At 40.4% G+C, this 12,681-nt stretch overlaps 1 protein-coding gene across 1 annotated transcript in view; it reads left to right on the top strand.

Moving 5' to 3' along the window:
• NRXN3 (neurexin 3) overlaps positions 1 to 12,681 on the top strand; it is a 1,655,134-nt gene that overhangs the window by 911,759 nt on the left and 730,694 nt on the right. The gene's annotated exons all lie outside the window — the stretch shown is intronic.

The raw sequence follows: 12,681 nt of genomic DNA, 5'->3' as shown, positions 1-12,681 counted from the left end.
AGGCATTTCTTTGCAACAGCGCTGGATGTTTTTACATGTACTTACTTTCTCTTTTTTCTTTAGATTAGACTATCTTTGAGAAACCAGATAGACAATTCAGACAATATTTTTGTTCTAGGGAGTTCAGTTTCCCATGAATTAAATCATCTGAATAACAATTTTGAGACTTTTCCGTTTGCATTGCCTAGAACTTAGAGGATATTTAAGGAATGGAGCTATTTCTCAAAAAGTCTGAGTTTAGAGAATTTCTCAGACCTTACAAATGGTGAAAATGTTAAGAGTTTATTATTTTTTCCAACTAGAAATGTTTAAAGCATTCTCAAGGGTCTTTCAAATGTAGGCAGAGACTCCCTCTGGCTAAATTTATTGCTATCTATTTAGTTTGCATATACATAGACATTCTGTTCATACAGAGATTTCTATTTTGTGAGTGTATTTTTGTGTATGTATCTGTGCATTTGGTTCATATTGGAAGAGAGCCAGTTATTACTGTGGTTCACTACTGATACTTAAGGTTTATAACTGATTTAATTCTAGGAGAAGACTGATTTCATGGACAGGATTCTAGCACTGAGGGTGGAGATACTTCAGTTCTGTGGGAATCTGTAACCTGTGTCTCCACTTCCTTCCCGTGTTATGTTCCTAACGTGACTACTTTTAGAGATGAGCAAACACTTGAAATGTCTGAATACCTTTGCAAAGGGATTTGTTAAAACGCTCTGACTTAGTGGGTCCTGCTGACCTTCTGATTTTCTAAATGCAGCCTTCCTGATAGGAGTTTATTTTACAAATTGGAACCATGGTTGTCATCAGTTGATTTTATAAAAAAAAGATGCATAATGTTATCTGAACAAATGCTAAGGTCATATTACAGTTTGCACAGGTGGGAGCAGGTGACAATTACAATGCTTTCTCTTTCATGTCTATTTGATTTTCCTTAATTCCTTATTCCTCATTTTTTTTCATGTATGTAGTGTCTCTTGCCCTGTTTTCCATTTTTTGGGGTAGCCTTTTTTCTTTATACGCCCTGCTGATCTGTTAAGATACACTCGGGAGAAACAAGGCGGGAATCTGGAATTTGGCATTAGATTGCTCATTCTAATTACTTGGTATTATTGAAAGTCTGCTTTTCACATTTATGATTTGGAAATACTGTTTCACTCTGAAGCAGGCAGGTATAGACCCATCCAGAGTACCTGGGGGAACTGTGCTGTACGCTCTTTCTTTTCCCTCCAACCTCTCTGCACGGGAGGCTTTTTTCCTAAATGGTGGGCGTACTGCTTCTTTATCCTCACAAGTTTATCCCATGCCACACATACATACCACTTCCGGTAGAACGTGGTCAGGAGGAGACACTGCAAGAGGCAGAAAGGTAAGTTACTCTGCCCGCGGGGAATACGCAGGATCTTCGGAAGGTATGTATGCTTTTTTCTCTCGCTGCTGAGTTCCTTTCTGCCACGCAGGCCAGGCATTGTTTTCTGCTGAAAATCAACCAGGGTTCTTTCCACTTTTCTGTGATTGTTTCTGATTTTGTCAAGAGCAGATTGTGCCTCAGTCTGGGGTGAGGACTATTGCATTATCTGACTTGAATGCTTTTGTCAATATACAATGAAGTTCTGGAACCAGGATTGGGGAAGGTCAGCTTTCTTTTGTGGAAATAGCTTCTTATCTTCAGAAATGTCTCTAAGACATCCAGGCTGAGGGTAATGTATTTTGAGTTTTATTCTATAAACCATGCAGTTAAATTTTTGATTGTAGAAGACTTCTGGGCTCAAATTATTTAAAGAATCTACTTGCCTAGTGTCCTCTTGGAGAGTGGACCAGGGCTTTTAGGATTGGATGGCTATATAGAAATGTGAACAAGTACATTTGAATTGCAGAATGTGGGGAACATATAGAATCCAGATATACAGGATGTAACTATGAAGTTTGGCTGTAGACATTTAATGAAACCCAACCAAATAAATCAAAATGGTAGGTTGCTTAAAACTGTTACAATGGATGTCTCTGTATCCAATGATCGACATTTAAAGTATTTGGAGTAACTTCTCTTTTGGAACTAGCATCAGAGCCAGTTTGTTCCACCCAAGAGAATCAACCTCAACTCTTTACATCATAGATGATTATTTTCTGTAATCAAACTTGACCCTTAGAGTTGTAATCTGTTACTCCATAAACATCTTCAAAACAATGTGCCTACCTATGTTAGCAAAGTCCTGGTAGCTTAGCTTACATCAGGAGTTGAGCATTAACTCTGAGTGTCACCAGCAGATTTGAACAAGACTCAACCTTATCATTGGCAAAAGCCATGGGGGAAATTGCCAAGAAAGGAGATAGAATACAATTAGTGAATAGAAGAGAAAGAAGGATGAAAGAGAAGGAATATAGAGAAAATCAGGGATTACATTTTCTGTGAGAAGCACACAGGCGGTTAGTAATTGCTCTGGTACCACGCCTGCCCGAGGTGGCCTGCCTTTGACCTACGTAAGAGAAATAGGGCATGTGTTGTAAGTGGAGTGCCATCAAGGAAATCTGGCTTTTACCCAATCCTTAGGCATGGTATATTTTGTAGAATGCTGCCTATGTCTAAAGTAAATTGAATTCCTTCAAATACTGTCATAAGACCATGTGAATTGGTTAGAGATTCAATCTAATGGCAAAAGTTGTGTTTTTAGGGGAAAAAAGTGTTTGAATATTTTTATTTTCCATGAGCAGCTTCTCAGGAAACCGGATCGATCCTCAGTTAGTGGAAATGAAAACATCTCAATTTATTATTGCATATCCAAGAATAGAAACTGGTTCAATAAGGAAATGGCTAGGCTATGCTATTTTCCAAAATGAAGAGATCCATTCATCGTGTATAGAGAAGTAATTATATCTGGACATGTCTTACTAGTTTCTAAACAAATGTCTGCATTTTAGAGTCTTCCTCACTTCCTTGAGCATGTTCTATCACTTGTAACCTTTGTATTTTTCTTGACTGTTTGCCAAATTTGGCATTTGCTTGACAATTTTGAGGTGCTGTCACGTAGATACGTCCTCCCTGAGTAGACATTACATTTAAGATGTAACATAGGCAGTTAGTATGAGCAGACCAAGCCTGGTGGCTTTAACTTTATTCGGTCGTTCTTTGTGAAAGCATGGTGGGTTGGAGGCTGTGGAGTGGATTGCAGCTTCATTTTATAAAGATAGCTGTAAAGCTGATGTAAGTGGCTGTGAAAGTATGGTGTGCCTTCTCTGTGGCTGATTACCTTGTTTGAGAGAGATTCCCTTGTACTGGCTAGAGAACAATCATCTGATTGGAAACCCAAGTATAATCGATGTATTAAGTGTCTTATCTAGTTTTAAGATGTGACTTTCCAACTTTTCATGTAATAGTAAAATCATAGGTGGTTTCATTTAGGTGATGTTTAGGGCTGTTTTGAAACTACAATGGACAGAATCATCCCAGAAGCAATTTTGAGCTCATGGAGGATCCAATAAGATCTGTGGAAGGACACACAAGTAAGAATCTCCAAAGAAAATCTTTAGTTCTGAAAAATTCAAAATAGGGGCTGATTTTCCAGAGGGTAAGCACCACCCACACATTGTTGGGGCTACATTTCAAGAACAACAAAAGGAATGAAACCTTCTAAAGGTCCTTAAAGGGTATTGTTTATGGATATGGGGTTCTTATTGGTATTTTAAATCAGGGCAGAGAGCCTGGACAGTTTCACTGTGTTGTAGCCGTCGCACAGAACCCCTTTCCCATATTGTGTGGCGGTGCCACCCCCATTGGCAGCCTGTTGTCAAGGTCCTCTCTCCTTCACAGCATCACAAAATGCTGCACCAAACCTGGCTCACTTGCACATTCCCCCACACATGCAAGAAAGCGATCATTTGGGAGGACTTTTTGAAAACAGTGATTTTAAACACCGCACATCTATCCTCACCACCATAGTTACCTTTTAGCATGTTCATGACAGCTCTTTTGGGTTGTATACAGTTTTGGAATCTCATTCTTGCTTCTGTGCCCTGGAGATGTGAATGTGGGGCAGTCTGTGGCACAGGAGTCCTTAACACACATCAAGTTCTTGCTTGGATTTATCCATCGGGCATTTGTAATGGCTTTGTTGGGTGAAGCGAAGGGGATAAATGTGGGTTCTCAGCCCACCTTCAGCAGCCAGCTACCTGCACAACATGACTAGATGTACACTGTGGGCTACTTGTTGGAGAAATTGCTAGGTTCACAGCGGCATGCGATAATAGATGTTCTTTGCTTGCAACAAATCGATGGCGAGCAGCTGTGGATCGTGCAGATGGTAGAGTGTGAAGCGCCTTTTCAGACAGTTTTCTGCTGGAGTGGCTGTTAAGCTGCACTGTTGGCTATTGATTGGCCTTTTGCTTTTTATTTATTGTGTGGGTTTATTTATTTTTTAATGTAGTTTGGCATATTGATTAAATCTGTTAAAAACACATTTCCCATTCAGGCTTTGAAAAAAAGTAAGCAACGTACGCATTACTTAGTGCACAAACAAGAGGGCAGATGTGTGCACATGCTAATTCTGTCTCTTGAGTCCATACAGGTACCCTGGCGTTATGTTAGGAGTCTGTGTTGTTATGTGTCCAGCAATAATTCCCAAGGATATCAGACTGTAATATGTCTATGGTTTTGGTTGTGTGTTTATTTCCTATCTCTGTTTTCAGGCTTTGCCTCTCCAGCAGATAAGCCGTATTTGAGACATTTACTATTAAAACATCTATTTTCTGCTTAGAACACACTTTCTCATTTACTCATTCATTCCCTGACCAGACACTTCTTATTTGCAGATATGATCATGAATAAGATACAGTCCTGTTCTTAAAGACATTACAGTCTGATGGGGAGAGATGCACGTGAAAGTGTTTTCATAGAAATATGGACAGTGTACAGTGAGGAGTCATAAAGGGAATGGCATCTGCTCTCCCGGGGTTGAGACTCCATCAGCAAACACTGCCCTTAGAAAAGATTTCATTGACAAATGAGCCTTGAAAAATGTGTAAGTATCTCCTACACAAACATGGTATGGGAGAGGCTGGGAAGGAAAGGCAGCCTTCCAGCAAGCAGAGAGAAATATACCACAGCCACTGGTGATGTTCTGGCTACTTCCTCCCTGTCTTTGTTTCTGTTTCGCCAAGCTTTTGTAAATCACATGGTCCTCCTCTTGCCCAGGTGATGTACCTGTGAGTAAACCTGTGTGCCAACACCTGTCCCTGTCAGAGATCGTGAGAGCTTCTGAAACACCCATCCCTTGGTGGGAGTAGGGTGCAGCTGTGTAGGGAGGGTACCCTCCCTGAGCCAGAGGAGGTTCTGGAAGCCGACAGAGTCAGGGGCGGGGCCTGGAGGGCTCCTCTTCAGTGGGCTCCAGGGGACCTGGAGGAAAGCATCCCTTCCCTTTGGTTGTTAAGCTCTTGAAAGTTTAGTTCTGAAGAATGGGTGTCCGGGTTGGGTGAGCTCCCTGAGACAGGAACTGGCTCCTTTTCCTCTGTCTCTACATGGGCCGGCCCAGAGCCTGCAGTGGTAAACGCGTGTTGAGTGAATACATGAGTGACTGCATTCTCCTTGGGGTTTCTGGCTTGTCTCCCTACCTGTTTAGACAAATGCTGTTTCTGATGTTGAAATTTCCTTCCAGTCCTTGTTCTAAGCATTTGTGTGGTTAAAATTACACTCTCGTTAAAATCTGTGCTCTCAGTGCGTGATGTGAATTTTCAAAGTATAAAAACCATTAGATTTACTAATTAATGCCCATGATGGTGCCCAGTTCATTGGAGAAGAATCCCCCATGTCGAGTCTATTGCTGGGTCCTGGATGTACGCCTAATAGGGCCCAAATCTTACTTCACTGAACCACAGGCAGAAATTTATCTTGGGAATTTAATTATAAAAAACCATATTTTTAGAAGGTTTATTTGTGATGTATGTAATTTAGTACATTATAAAAGACTTAACAGCATAGTCATTAGGTTTATTAGCTTTAGAATCAAACTACTTTAAATGCCAATTCTAATGCTAACACCATGAAATTGAATTAGCCTCTTTTGTTACAGCACAAGGAGTGTGATCTGTACTTAATAAATGGGAGTAGTAATAGTTTTTATTGTAACTAATAGAATATGACATTTGTCAAGTTCTTATTATGTTCCTGACACTCATCTGTGATCTTTATAAAGATGTTGTCCCTTTAATCATCCCAAAGTCCCTATGAAATATTATACTATTGTCCTGATTTTAACACTGGGAAAAGTGAGGTCACATAGTTCGGAAACAGCCGAGTCAGGACTTGAACCCCGGTTTGCTGACATGTAAGCTCACATTCTTATTAGATTTGCTCCTATTTAGTCATTATTGGAAATAATAGTTTAATGTCTGCATTAATTGTTAGACATTTGCTTAAAAATCCAAATGAGAGGGTCTTCTCGGATAACCTAATTACATAAGCATATAGGGTTGGAAAAGAGAAACTCTGTATTCTCGGTTGTTTGTTTTATCATATTCTGGAATTCTGAACACTTTAGATGTTTCTGTCTTAATACTCAGGTGAAGCCATTTAGTTAGAATGTCTTTAGATATTATAGATTTAGAATTCAAATATCCCTCCATCGCTCCAAATATTTGTATTTTCATTTTCCATTGACCTAGATCTTCTTATCTCCATTTTTTTCACTTCATTGCAATCTCTTTCTATGTCACAAAGCACAGCAGATGAGACCTTTGATGTGGAGTGAATGGCCTCTGTTGAAATCTGGACTCTGTCGTTTAATAGCTGCGTTACCTTGAAATTAATGAAGTAATTAATTCCTCTGTGTTTCTTAAATGTAACTGTTTATAGGTTCTATCTCATAAGAGTGTTGTAAAGATAAATTGAATTCATAATTGTGAAGTTCAGGGCATGGCGTGTAATAGCGCCTGCAGAACTATTGGCTACTCTTTAATGTAATTTTCAAAAAGTTAAAAGCATGACTCATACAAATGTAATTTTCATAAAGTTAAACACATAGCCAATATAAATATAGAATGAATGTGTGCTAAATTCATTTAACTCCTTCACAAGGGAAACAACAATATGGTGAATGTGTAAACAGCAAGGTAGCAAAAGAATATTTGAAGGGCTGGATATTATAGACATTAAAAAGAATAATAAAATACAAATTTAGGTTAATATGAAACTGTTGAATGTCTCACAGGATAAAACGCTCTTAATCTTTGATGTTAAATTTTCTACTGAATATTGTATCTCTACTGAACAAAAATCTACAGGTTAATTACCTCACAGACTCTGGGCTCTAATTAATAGTAAATATGTATGTCAAACAAAGGTATATTTTCACATAGAATTAAATATTTCTTGTGTGTGTTGAACAGTGTCCCTATATGACATTGAAAAGACACATATCTCTCTTTTAGCCCTTCTTCTAAGTTTTGGATAATTTTTATTAACAATATTATGCTCTATTTGATTACAAATCCCTCTTGACCTTTACTCTCTCTCACACCTTTTATTTTTTTAACCTGTGTGCCAGTCACTGTGATGAATTTGTTATATTATTTTGTCATTTACGCAACCCTAGAAATGAGATAGTCTAATGATCTCTGTTTCATAGATGAGGGAACTGAGACAGAGAAGTCAAGTGATTTGCTCAAGGTCGCAAAACCATTAGGCTGGAAAACAGAGACTCAGAGCTACATTTGACCGCACGGTCTGGGCTCTTGACTGGACTGTCAATGCCTTCTGAATGCTTCAAGGAAAGTTCTTAATAAACACTCACCTGAACACATGGGGTTTAGATTAACATTGGCCACAGAGGTTTACTCCTTTTCTTGCATCAGTTATGCCGTATTTTCTAGTGCCTGCATTGTTATTGGGACAGGAGGGCATCACTAGGACTGATCTGCTCAGGTAAGAGGATCAAAAGCCGCATCAAACAAGTGCCATTTTGCAGGTTTGGTAGGTCTGGGCAGGCAGAGGCTGAGTCCAGAGAAGTCAGAGAGTCTGGGAGGAGCAGCCTGGTACCAGATGTAAAGCAGGCAAGATTCAAAGGTAAGACAGACACAAAAGAAGCATTCATGAGTGGGCAGCCCCAAAGCTCATGCCCAAAGTTATTTCTTTGCATCTGTGTTTTATTCCCAGGCCCACAGGTGTGCAACGTGGCTAAAAGGAGGTCAGGGGATGACAGTTAAAGCCAGAGTCTTCGAAGAGTAAAGTCCTTTTGGGGCCAGTTTCATAGATGCAGGCTGTAGCTAGCATGTTGCCCATGGGCATTGCTCTTACTTATAAATGCCTCTGATACCAAGAAGGGACTGTGTTGTGCCTAAAATCTGCTGTACCGCTAATATTAATACATGCACAATATCAAACAGATTCAGCAAGAGCCAGGGCTGCTCGCAGCTTTTGCTTTGTACAAACCTCCATGAAATGAGCTGGGACTCACAGGTTAAACATTTGTTTCTACAAATCTCAGTGGACGCTTGGACCTATGGTTCAAAGAGGAAGAGTCTCCACAATTCAGGGACCTGTAGCTTGGCCAAGATTATTATGAGTTGCTGCAGTCTGTGGCCTCACTAATTTCGCTTCAGCCATCTTCAGCATGCTCTGTCTGTAGACCGTTTTTATTCCTTATGTTTAATTATAGCCCATTTATTTCTGGTGTGCTTGGCTAGTTACTTATTGATGTGATGGCAATAATCCACCGAGAGCCTACTGGTTCACAGAAGATAATTTTATATTACCTTGTTAGTCACATACAGGTACCATTTTAATGTATTTTTCAATATAGGCTTATAATTTCCTACATTTATTTCCATTTCCATTTATTTGCGTTTATATGTAAAGGCAAAAGAGATGCAAATGACTTCATCTTATCTTGTAAAATAGAGCTAGTAAATATAATTTGGTTCCCTTCCCTTATTTTTTTCCCTTAACACTTTTTTGTTAGGGAGGGGGCATTTGTTGATTCAGGTAAAATTTACATTCAGCAAAATGCACAGATCTTAAGTACAGCATTATGACATGTTTCTAGCCGCATAACTGACACCCTAGTTAATGTTTATAGCCAGGTAACTGACACCCCAGGTAAGATAAAGGACAGTTTCATCTTCCCAAAATGCTCCCTTTTGCCCCTTCTAGTCAGCCCTCCTCTCTAAGGTCACTGTTGCTTGGGCATACATGAGTTTTGTCTATTTTTGAATATAGATGTAGATACATTTTATATATATATATAAATGGTGTCATACGGTGTGGGATCTTTTGTTTCTTTTCCTCTAGCTCCATGGAATGTTTCTAAGGTGCATCCCTGTCCCTGTGCACCCCGGCTGCCTTGCTCTCTCCTGACTCTCAGCTCCGTCTCCTTCTCTGAAGGAGTGTGCCAGGCTGTACCTGGGATGCTGTCCCTGCTCCATGGGGTAGACATTCTCCCAAGGCCATAAACTGGGGCAGTCCTTGGCTCTCCTTGTTTACCTTTGCCTGATGTCTGATATCTTGCAAGCCATTTTCACATGCATTGTCCTTTTCTTGGTGGTTTCAGGTCACTTGCAGATCCGCTTTCTGTTACACCATCTAGATTGGAAGTAGGTGTCAGCCTGTTTCTTTTTGCTTGACTTCACCTTACGCTTGGAGACTGGGGACAGGGGGCGGAGGGGTGATGCCATCACACATAATGAGCTATGTTTTAAGACACAACCCCTAGGGATGGTTTGAGGCTTTCTATTAGTCCTGGAATAGCCCTGGTAGTGTAGAGTATTCTAGAACATTGTTTTTTTGTTTTGTTTCTGTTTTCGCTGGTGAGGGTGGGGGTATCCTTCAACTCTGGTTATAGGCCTTCTGCAGCCAAAGTTGTTGCACTGAGCTAGTTAAATACCTGCAAATGTGTCTCCATCAAGTGTTTCCTCATCTGGGTTTCGTTATAAGGTCCGCATTGCTTTTTCCCTCCAGTCCCTCTGATGACACTTGATTAAGCTCAGTGGGTGCGCGGGTTGATTTGGCTCTTGCAGCTAGCCGTTCTCATTTTCTTTGCCTAGAATTATGGTTTGTTTTCTCAGCCGCCTTAATCCTGTGGATCTTTGCTGCCTGATCCACATCTCTTGGCCAAATGAAATTAAGAAGTGTTTTCAAACGAAAAATTTGGACATTTCGGGAAAGTGGAGGTATTGCTATGCCAGGGAGTCTTTTGGCTGTTGGCTGTTCTTACTTTGATCTTTAGATGCTTGTGTGCACTTATTTCTGATGAACGTCTACCAAAAAAAAAATAGAAGACTTTGCATTGCTATGCTTTTTGGTTTTAACTGAATAATTTTTTTTTTGAAAATTAAGATTATACAGGCCTACTGCTGAAGATCTGGAAAATGCATAAAAAGTACAAGATACAGAAAAATGCATAATTTTACCAATTATTTATATGAGTGTTTCAGACTATGCTTGGCATCAAGCACATAATGGAGGTTCAGACTGTATCTGTTGGGTGAACGACTGAGCCTTGCATATTTTCAGAGTCCGAGTTGTGTAGATTCTAGTGCTCTTTTCAGGAGATGAATAGCGTTTCCACCAGGGCTGGGTGTTTTCTTGCCAGGAGGAACGCTTTAAGGCATGCAGGAATTATAATGAGCATCCCCATATGCCATTTTCTCCTTCAGATGAAAAATGGAAATAGATGTTTTTATTTCCCTTCTCTCTTGCCCTCATCCCTTCTCACAGAAAGCCTTGCAGTTTCCGAGAGCAGTTATACACGGATGCATCTGCATATAAGTAGAATGGTTTTGCAGTGGGTTGCAGTTTGAGGGGAAAAGCCCTTATAATGCATATGAGGAAGGAGCTGCTTGGGTCCCAGGTTTTTTCTGTGGCATCTGCTTCCAGAGAGATGTGGGAGCTTATTTCACATGATCTGTCTTACACCCCTCGGGTGCTCTGGAGGGCCAGTGAGGAAGTAGAGCTCTTCCACTTCAATCTCGTTCATCAATTGCTGCTGAGCTTTGTGTTGACCTAAACTGGTACCTGATAGATGGTCGAAGAACTTAGGCACACAGATCCTGAAAAATGCACAGACACAAAGGTTTCTTGGTTTTTGTACACCTAGGTTTCAAAAGTTTTGTATCTCTGCTGGAGAATTCAGCCAAACCTAGTAAACTGTCTGCCACCGCTCTCGGGAGTGTTGATAGAAAAACAAGAGCATCTGACTCTGGGCATTATTTCCTGGTAAATTCATTGCGTGCTTTTTGTAATCAGCCCTCAACTAAATCTGAAATGGCAGTTTTACCCAGATATCTTTATATGAGTAAAACCAAATGCATGTTTATAGGCATGAAAATAAGTACCAGTGCATATATACACGTTAGAAATAAGTACACGTTTCCTTTAGGATTTTTTCCCAGTTGTTCTGAAATAATTTTTCTATCCAAATACCTTTGTTCCTGTGTCTTACAGAGTCACGTGTGAACTTTTGGGTTCATCTCAGTCAGTGGACAAGTTTGTGTGCACCTGTAATTAATTGTGCAGGTGATGTGTCCACGTGGGCTGTGGACCAGGTAGGTGTCTGTCTGCCTTTGAGGATACAAAGCCTCTTTATCCCACCTGAATACTCAATATTTGGGGTATAATTTTATAGAGACAAAAAGGATTTAGGCAGGGAGACATCTTCTGGGATTTATTTTTTCTTAAGAATAATCCTCCTTTCTCCTCTCCCTGCCTGAAATTCCCAGATGGCTCCCTCATGCTGGCGCTCAAGTGTATCATCTAGTTAAAGCTCACATTGGTGAGCTGGTGCTGGGGGCCCTTTGGAAAAGGGCCTGTAGTTCAACACACATATCACACGTGCCTGTTGTCCCTGACTCATGAAGAATCATGAGAACAGAGCAAACGGGGAAAGAATGTCTTGAAATAAGTGAGTTTAACCAAACAAACTCTCAGTGTTGGTAGAGGCTTTATTTCAATCCCCACAACACAGCCCATGTCTTTCTAACCATCTAACTGATTTCATTTGCATTTGGGTTAATTTAGCATTTTTTTCCCATTATGTAAGGTTTAACGAACAGTGAACACAGCTACAAGCAGATCTCACAGCTATTTCCCAGTGTGGGGTGACATGCTGCGTTTAGTTATGTTTGGTTTCCTAGGTAATATTCGATGGTGGCTGTGTTTCCTAAAGCTGCATTGCTTGTCTCGTGAAGTGTTTTGGTGGCAGAGTCTCCAGACATGGAGCAAGGCAGGAAGGAGTGTGACGTTGAAATTCTTTTGCAGCCGGAGTAGTGACAGTCACTGGATGACATCGAGTGTCTTCGAGATGATTGTCCCTGCTGCTCCCCTCGGCAGGCTGTGAGCCCCCCATTGTTGGCCTCCCTGTTTTTATGTCTGAAATCTTTCCTAGGCTCCAGTTCCCAATTTATCTTCCCAGAATATCGTTTCTGTCTTATTCTTCTTCTGCTCTCGAACCTTCAATGATGTAGTCAAAACCCTACCCCTGGTTTTCAAAGTCTTCAATAATCTGCTCTTAAAAATCTGTCTCTTGAACCAGTTTTTCTTTAATATTCATGGCTTTCTGTGCCCTCTAATCAGGCCAGTGTCCTCACTGTCACTAGCACATTCTGTGGTCATTCTGCCCCTGCCACGCTAGTTTCTTCCTTTTGAAAAACTTCTCACCTCCTGACCTGGCTTTTCAAATCCTTCAGTTTTTAGGG

The sequence above is a fragment of the Camelus bactrianus genome, chromosome 6 (assembly GCF_048773025.1).
Source record: "Camelus bactrianus isolate YW-2024 breed Bactrian camel chromosome 6, ASM4877302v1, whole genome shotgun sequence".
Lineage (NCBI taxonomy): Eukaryota > Metazoa > Chordata > Mammalia > Artiodactyla > Camelidae > Camelus > Camelus bactrianus.
Note: the sequence above shows the minus strand (reverse complement) of the source record. Positions and strands in the feature narration are given on the sequence as shown.